The sequence below is a fragment of the Lepidochelys olivacea genome (genome assembly GCF_965140295.1).
Source record: "Lepidochelys olivacea isolate rLepOli2 genome assembly, chromosome: 1".
NCBI classification, from domain to species: Eukaryota; Metazoa; Chordata; order Testudines; family Cheloniidae; genus Lepidochelys; species Lepidochelys olivacea.
Window position 1 is genome coordinate 296,412,141 of NC_140411.1, and position 9,317 is coordinate 296,421,457.

At 47.1% G+C, this 9,317-nt stretch overlaps 1 long non-coding RNA gene across 2 annotated transcripts in view; it reads right to left on the bottom strand.

The window, feature by feature from the left end:
• Positions 1-4,348, bottom strand: part of LOC311515124 — a 60,624-nt gene extending 56,276 nt beyond the window's left edge. For both annotated transcript variants that reach the window (XR_014710054.1, XR_014710055.1), the window contains exon 1: positions 4,141-4,348. This is a non-coding gene — a long non-coding RNA (uncharacterized lncRNA). The remainder of the gene's footprint in view (positions 1-4,140) is intronic.
• Positions 4,349-9,317: the final 4,969 nt, after the last annotated feature.

The following is a 9,317-nucleotide window of genomic DNA, read 5'->3' on the forward strand; positions in this document are numbered from 1 at the left end:
AACTTCACAGCTTGAAGGACTCGAGGGCTACCCTTCGTTCCCTGAGGCTTCACACGCCTGCCACCCAGCGCAGACAATTTAGGCCTCAACCTGCCCCTCGTCCTTACCAACCCCAAAACTGCCAGGACGCTCCACGTAGGTGGAACAGGAGCACTCGGAGGAGGCAACGCCCTCCCTCTGGACAAAGCTCGGGCCAGCCCAGGGTCCCACCGGGCTCTAGACCACCCTTTTGAGGGTATGGTCGAGGACGGCTTGCCAGTACGATCTTTGGATCCTTCCCATCTTACTTTCTCATCCCATCTATCCCCTTTCTACTGTGCCTGGTCTTGAATTACTTCAGACTGATGCGTGCTCCGCACGGTAGAGAGGAGATATTCCATCCAATTCTGTACCCTCCCGCCCCCCAACCCCCTTCCCCGTCCCTCTTCAGGGACCCCTCTCACAAGCAACTTCTAATTCAAGAGGTACAGTCCCTCCTCTCAGTAGGGGCAGTGGAGGAGGTTCCTCAGGAGCAAAGGGGCAAGGGTTTCTACTCCCGGTATTTCCTCATACCGAAGGCCAAGTGGGGCCTCAGACCCATACTGGACATGCAACAGCTCCACAAGTATGTAAAGAAACTCAAGTTTCGCATGGTCTCACTATCCTCCATTATTCCCTCACTGGATCCAGGAGACTGGTACACCGCCCTCGACTTGAAGGACGCATATTTTCATATCGCAATAGTCCCATATCACAGACACTACTTCAGATTCGTGGTGAACAGAGGCCACTACCAGTTTGCCATCCTCCCATTCAGACTGTCGACTGCCCCCTGAGTATTCACAAAATGCATGGCAGTCGTCATGGCATTCCTGCGCAAGTGCCAGATACAGGTTTTTCCATACCTCGACAACTGGCTGATCAAAGGTCACTCGAGAGCCCAGGTGGAGGCTCAGGTCAAGTTTATAAGGAGGACCTTCCTCGACTTAGGTCTCCTCCTGAACAAGGAGAAATCTACGCTGTCCCCGGTGCAGAGGATAGAGTTCATAGGCGCAGTCCTGGACTCTACTCAAGCCAGGGTGTACCTCCCGGAGGCCAGGTTTTGCTCATTTCAGAACATCATACAGAGCCTCAGACGATTCCCCATGACGTCGGCAAGAAACTGTCTAAAGCTGCTGGGACACATGGCCTTCTGCACATACGTGGTGCAGCATGCTAGGCTCAGGCTGCGCCCACTCCAGTCTTGGCTGGTGTCAGTGTACCGACCAGCCAGAGATGCATTGGACAGAGTCATAACCCTGCCCCGCCTGGTACTGGACTCCCTCCTATGGTGGCTCGACCCTCGAATGGTTTGCACAGGGGTGCCTTTTGCCAGCCCTCAGCCCTCGCTCACCTTGGTGTCAGACGCCTTGGATCTGGGTTGTGGGGGGGCTCACCTAGGGGACTTCAAGACCCAAGGCCTCTGGTCCCAGTGGACCTCGCTCTTCACATTAATGTCAAAGAGCTGAGGACAGTGTGTCTGGCCTGATATGCTTTCAAAATGCACATAATCGGCAGGTGTGTTTCAATCCTCATGGACAATACCTCAGCAATGTTCTTTATCAATAAACATAGGGTATACACTCCTCTCCCCTGTGCCGAGAAGCCCTTTCGCTGTGGGACTTCTGCATAGAGCACTCGATCCACCTGCAGGCTTCATACCTCCCGGGGTGCGAAACACACTGGCGGACAGCCTCAGCCGGACCTTCAATAGCCACAAGTGGTCCCTTTGGCCAGACATGGTGAGCTCAATCTTGTGGTTCTGGGGCTCTCCCCAGGTAGACCTGTTCGCCACTCTGGGTGACAGGAAATGTCGGACATTTTGTTCCCTCGGAGCCACAGCTCGGGGTCCATCAGGGACGCCTTCCTTCTCTCATGGGAGGGCTGCCTGCTATATGCTTTCCCACCCATCCCCCTAGTCCACAGGGTGCTCCTCAAGAGCCACAGGGACTGGGATCGAGTCATACTAATAGCGCTGCCGTGGCCACGTCAGCACTGGTTCACTTCGCTCCTGGAAATGTCCATAGCTGCCCCAATCACCTTACCGCTGGTCCCCAACCAGATCACGCAGGACCAGGGCCGACTCCAGCACCCAAATCTAGAGTCGCTCCACCTTACGGCCTGGATGTTCCATGGCTAAGTGCCACAGAGCTATCTTGTTTGGACCAGGTCAGACAAGTCCTCTTGGGTAGTAGAAAGCCCTCCACCAAGGCTAATTACCTGGCTAAGGGGAAAAGATTTTCCATCTGGGAGGAGCAATGTAGTCAGTCGCAGCCCCTCACCTCCATACCATTTATACTGGACTACCTCCTTCACCTAAAGCATCAAGATCTGTCACAATCATCAAAAAGGGTCCACTTGGCCGCTATCTCCGCCTTCCACCCGGGCTCAGATAGTCTCTCAGTCTTTGCAAACCCCATGGTCAGTTGTTTTCTCAAGGGTTTGGACAGGCTCTTCCCACACACACGTCAGCCTGTCCCTGCCTGGGACCTCAATTTAGTCTTCTCCAGGCTTACAGACCCACCATTTGAACCTCTGGCCACCTGCTCCCTGTTATATCTCTCATTCAAGGTTGTGTTCCTCGTGGCAATTACCTCGGCTCAGTGGGTTTTGGAGCTCAGGGCCCTCACGTCTGAGCCCCCTTACACAGTTTTTCCATAAGGATAAGGTCCAGCTCAGGCCTCATCCGGTTTTTCTCCTGAAGGTCATCTCCCATTTTCACATGACCCAGGACATCTTCCTCCCAGTGTTTTATCCCAAGCCACACTCCTCAGATAGGGAGCGCTGGCTGCACTCACTGGACATCCGTAGGGCCTTAGCCTTCTACATAGAGAGAACTACGTCATTCCAGAAGTCCATCCAAATCTTTGTAGCTGTGGCGGACAGAATGAAGGGCCTTCCGGTATCCTCTCAATACATATTGTCATGGATAACATCCTGCATTAGGGAGTGCTATACCCTGGCAAAGGAGCCCACTCCGCAGATAACCACTCACTCTACCAGGGCCCAGGCCTCCTCTGCGGTGTTCCTGACACAAGTCCCTATTCAGGAAATTTGCAGGGCAGCTACGTGGTCTTCGATACATACATTTACGTCGCACTGTGCAATTACACAACACTCCACGGACGATGCAGCTTTTGGGCGAGCCGTGCTCTTTTCTGTGGATAACTCCGACCCCACCTCCTGAGCTCTAGCTTGTGAATCACCTGCCTGGAATGGACATGAACAATCACTCGAAGAAGAAAAAAATGGTTACTCACTTTCTCGTAACTGTTGTTCTTCGAGATGTGTTGTTCATGTCCATTCCAATACCCACCCTCCTACCCCTCTGTCAGAATAGTCGGCAAGAAGGAACTGAGGGGGTGGGAGGTCGGCGAGGCCTGATATTGTGTGCCATGAAGGCGCCACTCCAGGGAACGCCCAGGCCGACACTACGGATGCTGCTAGGGGAAAAATCTTCTGGCTGGCATGCACTCGGTGCACACACATCTGCCTGGAATGGACATGAACAACATATCTTGAAGGACAACAGTTACAAGAAAGTGAGTAACCATTTTTTTTCCACAGAGATCCCTGTGTTACTATTGCTTTGAGCCGCAAATCCTAACACATGTGATTAATGCCTTTGGACCCAGTTCTCCACTGCCTGACCCATTGTGCAGTCATTTGCACCTGTGGAAAGTGAGTGCAAAAAGGACATAAAATGCTACCAAGTCAGAATAGCACAGCTAAAGTACGGAATAGAGTCTGTAAACGACTGCACAAGGGACAAAGAAAATCAGGTCTATTGATCGCAACAGGATGCTCACATGAGTAAAGTTTATGCATGTACATAAATGTTTGTAGCATAGAGCCTAATCTGGTCTTCTGATTTAGAACTAATAAATGTAGGTATGTGATTATTAATATACCAGCCAATTCAGCCATAGATTTATATATAGTTTGTTTATTGTAGCTCTATCCCCTAGCTATGGACTATAGGGAAAGCAAATTGGATTTGTAAATTAGGTGACATGGTAAAATGTGACACATTATTTAAAAGGTTTTCCCTTCCTGAATGGAAATTGCCACTGAAATGGTATCTGAATGACTTGTCCATTATAAAAAAATGTAATTACTTACCTCTATGTTTATCGTTTTACCAGAACACAGTTCCATCAGCAGCCTTCGCCTGGCTCATTCCAGAGATACAGGTTATTACAATGCAATTTCAATGTCCTTTGAAGATCCACATGGCCTGCTTCAGATCCATAAGTGCTGACAGGAAGAATAGAGGTCAGAGTTAGAGGGAGGATAAACAGACAAATTAAAGTACCACCATGTGCTTAACAAGGCCTTTAATTCGGGACTTTTTGAAATAGTTGTTAAAAGCACAGTTTAAAAACAAAAAAACCACACCAGTGAAGATAAGGAGCACTTGTGGCACCTTAGAGACTAACCAATTTATTAGAGCATAAGCTTTCGTGAGCTACAGCTCACTTCATCAGATGCATATCGTGGAAACTGCTGCAGACTTTATATATACACAGAGAATATGAACCAATACCTCCTCCCACCCCACTGTCCTGCTGGTAATAGCTTATCTAAGTGATCATCAAATTGGGCCATTTCCAGCACAAATCCAGGTTTTCTCACCCTCCACCCCCCCACACAAATTCACTCTCCTGCTGGTGATAGCCCATCCAAAGTGACAACTCTTTACACAATGTGCATGACAATCAAGTTGGGCTATTTCCTGCACAAATCCAGGTTCTCTCACATCCCCCCCACCCCCATACACACACAAACTCACTCTCCTGCTGGTAATAGCTCATCCAGACTGACCACTCTTCAAGTTTAAATCCAAGTTAAACCAGAACATCTGGGGGGGGGGGGTAGGAAAAAACAAGAGGAAACAGGCTACCTGGACCCATGGAAAAGAAGCCCTTGAGGAATTCCACCATGATTTCAACAATTTCCATCCCACCACCAACCTCAGCCTGGTCCAGTCCACACAAGAGATCCACTTCCTGGACACTACAGTGCTAATAAACAATGGTCACATAAACACCACCCTATACCGGAAACCTACTGACCGCTATTCCTACCTGCATGCCTCCAGCTTTCACCCTGACCACACCACACGATCCATCGTCTACAGCCAAGCTCTGCGATACAACCGCATTTGCTCCAACCCCTCAGACAGAGACAAACACCTACAAGATCTCTGTCAAGCTTTCTTACAACTACAATACCCACCTGCAGAAGTAAAGAAACAGATTGATAGAGCCAGAAGAGTTCCCAGAAGTTACCTACTACAGGACAGGCCTAACAAAGAAAATAACAGAACGCCACTAGCCGTCACCTTCAGCCCCCAACTAAAACCCCTCCAACGCATTATTAAGGATCTACAACCTATCCTAAAGGATGACCCAACACTCTCACAAATCTTGGGAGACAGGCCAGTCCTTGCCTACAGACAGCCCCGCAACCTGAAGCAAATACTCACCAACAACCACATACCACACAACAGAACCACTAACCCAGGAACTTATCCTTGCAACAAAGCCCGTTGCCAATTGTGCCCACATATCTATTCAGGGGACACCATCACAGGGCCTAATAATATCAGCCACACTATCAGAGGCTCGTTCACCTGCACATCCACCAATGTGATATATGCCATCATGTGCCAGCAATGCCCCTCTGCCATGTACATTGGTCAAACTGGACAGTCTCTACGTAAAAGAATAAATGGACACAAATCAGATGTCAAGAATTATAACATTCATAAACCAGTCGGAGAACACTTCAATCTCTCTGGTCACGCAATCACAGACATGAAGGTCGCTATCTTAAAACAAAAAAACTTCAAATCCAGACTCCAGCGAGAAACTGCTGAATTGGAATTCATTTGCAAATTGGATACTATTAATTTAGGCTTAAATAGAGACTTGGAGTGGCTAAGTCATTATGCAAGGTAGCCTGTTTCCTCTTGTTTTTTCCTACCCCCCCCCCAGATGTTCTGGTTTAACTTGGATTTAAACTTGAAGAGTGGTCAGTCTGGATGAGCTATTACCAGCAGGAGAGTGAGTTTGTGTGTGTATGGGGGTCGGGGGGATGTGAGAAAACCTGGATTTGTGCAGGAAATAGCCCAACTTGATTGTCATGCACATTGTGTAAAGAGTTGTCACTTTGGATGGGCTATCACCAGCAGGAGAGTGAATTTGTGTGGGGGGGTGGAGGGTGAGAAAACTTGGATTTGTGCTGGAAATGGCCCACCTGATGATCACTTTAGATAAGCTATTACCAGCAGGACAGTGGGGTGGGAGGAGGTATTGGTTCATATTCTCTGTGTATATATAAAGTCTGCAGCAGTTTCCACGATATGCATCTGATGAAGTGAGCTGTAGCTCACGAAAGCTTATGCTCTAATAAATTGGTTAGTCTCTAAGGTGCCACAAGTACTCCTTTTCTTTTTGCGAATACAGACTAACACGGCTGTTACTCTGAAACCAGTGAAGATGTTACTAATCTTTGTAATTGCAATTTGAGATAGCGTCACTGTGGGACCAAAGGATGATTTACTCAAAATCTATATGCTAGGCTATGTCCCCACCTCTCAGAAAAATAGTCCCTGCCCCTTAAGAATTTACAGTACAACTGACAAGCAACATAGTAAAGGAGGAGAGGGGGACACAATCTAAATGGGGACCGTTTTTATAGACATTCTCTATATATTGGTTGTGGGCGTGGGAGAGTCTATTATAATTATTAAATAAATGCACATTAACTATATCTGACTGCCCCTAAGTCTATTCAGCATTAATTGGGCAATTTCTTGTCAGAATGAGGTGGATTCTTGTGGGGATCTGCAGGAGGAGAGGGCAAAGGCCTTACGGATCAGATCAGGGCAAAAGTTTCATTCCTAGGGAGCAGGGTGGAAGGAGGCCAGAGGGAGCTGTGGGAAAAGCAGATACATCGGCTGTCAAAGCTAGCAGAGTCGAGGGAATACAATAAAGCTGTGTCTACAATTAGCAGTTTTCACTCTCCACCATTGCAAGAGTGGGGAACTTGTACAAACACAGCACAGAGAGAGAATTTCCAGGGCTATAGCTACAAATTGTAATGGTTCAGTCTGTGTAGATTCCTTCCAATATTATTTATTTTTAGCACAGTAACAATCCTGTGTTGTAGTAAACTATGTTCTTGTGGTATGTTCAATGTGTTTCTGTGTAAAAGCCCAGCATTATTCTCGTTTATAGTGTTTTCTTGTTTATGCTGCCCCCAAATGACTGCTCAAAGTAACTACACTATTGTGCATGTAATTTTGTCCTTACTGCTAGAGAAGAATTGATCTCCTACATATCCAAGCACAGCACGGGTGTTGATGGCTCTCTGCTTACATGAGTCACCTGGCTTCATCAGGTAGATACCACAGGCCTTTGGCTAGCTTCCAGCAGCACTATCCATTTAAAAAGGAACAGTGCAAAATGCTAATCCACACATTGCCTGCCTTACTTCCCTGATATAGGAAAGCAGACTCTTCTCGGATGCGGATCCAGAGTGCTGGGAGGATCCAGTACCTCTTAGTTACACACTACTTTGGCTTTAAGAGGAGGAAGCTGGACAAGGAGTGATATTCTGATTGTGGGGCCTATTTCTGCTCCCTTATCCAATCACCCTTACAGGCAGAGTTCCTCTGGGCATAGGGTTGCTAACTTTGGTTGGATGAATTCCTGATGGTTTCATCACATGACATTATCTTTAATTAGAGATTAATCTTTAATTCCTGGAGACTCCAGGATAATCTTGAAGGGTTGGCAACCCTATCTGGGCAGCGTCCACTGACTCCTTAGATGCCTTTCAGAAGCTATGGGTGCTGTTGGGGGTTCTCTGGTTCCTTGATTTTTAACCTTTGATCTCATTCCCATTCATGTTTTCTCCTTTGTTGTCCCATGTCCTCACTGGTGGCCTGGGCCTAGTGGTTCCCCTGTTATGCTCTGATGCACCCAAGAACAGCAATCCCAAAATGCAAGAAAATCAAAGCGAGACACACATGTAGGTGGACAATCAAAAAATGTAATAACCATGAACCAGTTAAGTCAGCAAGTCTGAACAAAACATAATAGTCCAAATGGCAGCTATGTAGCAGCAGGCCCTGAGTAACTGTACACACCCACCTCTATGTGCACAGCAACGTGCGCACATACACACGCACCCCTTAGTTGAGAGGGCAGGTCTTTAGTTTTGGGCAGGCCTAGACCTGCCTGTCCCAGTACCCACAAATCGTCCCTTGGCTTTAGGCTCTCTTTGTATTTGTCTTCAGGGCTGTGTACAGTCTCATTATTGCCCTACGTTTTAGTCTAAAAAGCACAAACCAGTCAGCATTTAGGACAGACATAATCACAGTTCTAATCAGGGCTACTCTTGTATGTGTTTTTCTGTAGCTAGTTTCTCTGAACTTTATTGTTTGTAAGGGTTTGCCCCTTTCTGGCATTCCTCACAGCGTGCAACTTTGAAGACTTCTGAGAGAGAAGAAATTTAAAGGATATTTTATTCTGCATTATTAACATGTTAAGTTAATTACATTCACTTACTAAGTACCTGCCATGTAAGGATCTCAGAAGAATTTACAAACATCAGTGAATTTAGCCTCACAGCACCCCTAAGACAGAGAGAAGTATTATTATCCCCATTGCACTGAGGAGCTAACTAGAGCTGGGCGAATAACTGATAGTGTGGCTTGCTGGCAGTTCTGAAAAACTGGTAAAAAAAAATTGGGTTCAACCCCAACTGAAACTTTTTAGAATTTTTTGCAAATTTAAAAGTAGGGAAAATATAGTTTTGGGTTGAACAAAATGTTTTGTTTCAGGTATTTTTAATAAAAGGAAAGGAAATTAAGAGCTAGGTTCACAAAAATTGAGGAGGAGGAGAAGGTGGTTGTGGTGGCAGCAGCACCACCTGCCTTACAACCAATAGCCGGGGAACTCATTTCGGAGACCCAGGTCTGAATCCCCATTCTAGAGCAAGGACTTGAACCCAGCTCTCCCTTAGTAATTTTCCTAACCACTGAGCTATTGGCTATTGTGAGGCAGGGTCTCTCAGAAGCTCTTCCGCTTTTATGTAAAAGTCATGACACGACTTCGTGAAATATTTCAATTGAAGTGAACTTGCATTTTTCAGCCAAAACAAATGTGCCCAGCTGTAGAGCTGGCTGAAGGACAGATAGGTTACATCCCCAACCAAGAGCCACCCAGCAGGCCCAGGGCACAGCCAGGATCAGAATCATGGACTCTTGACTCACTGCCCTATGTCTT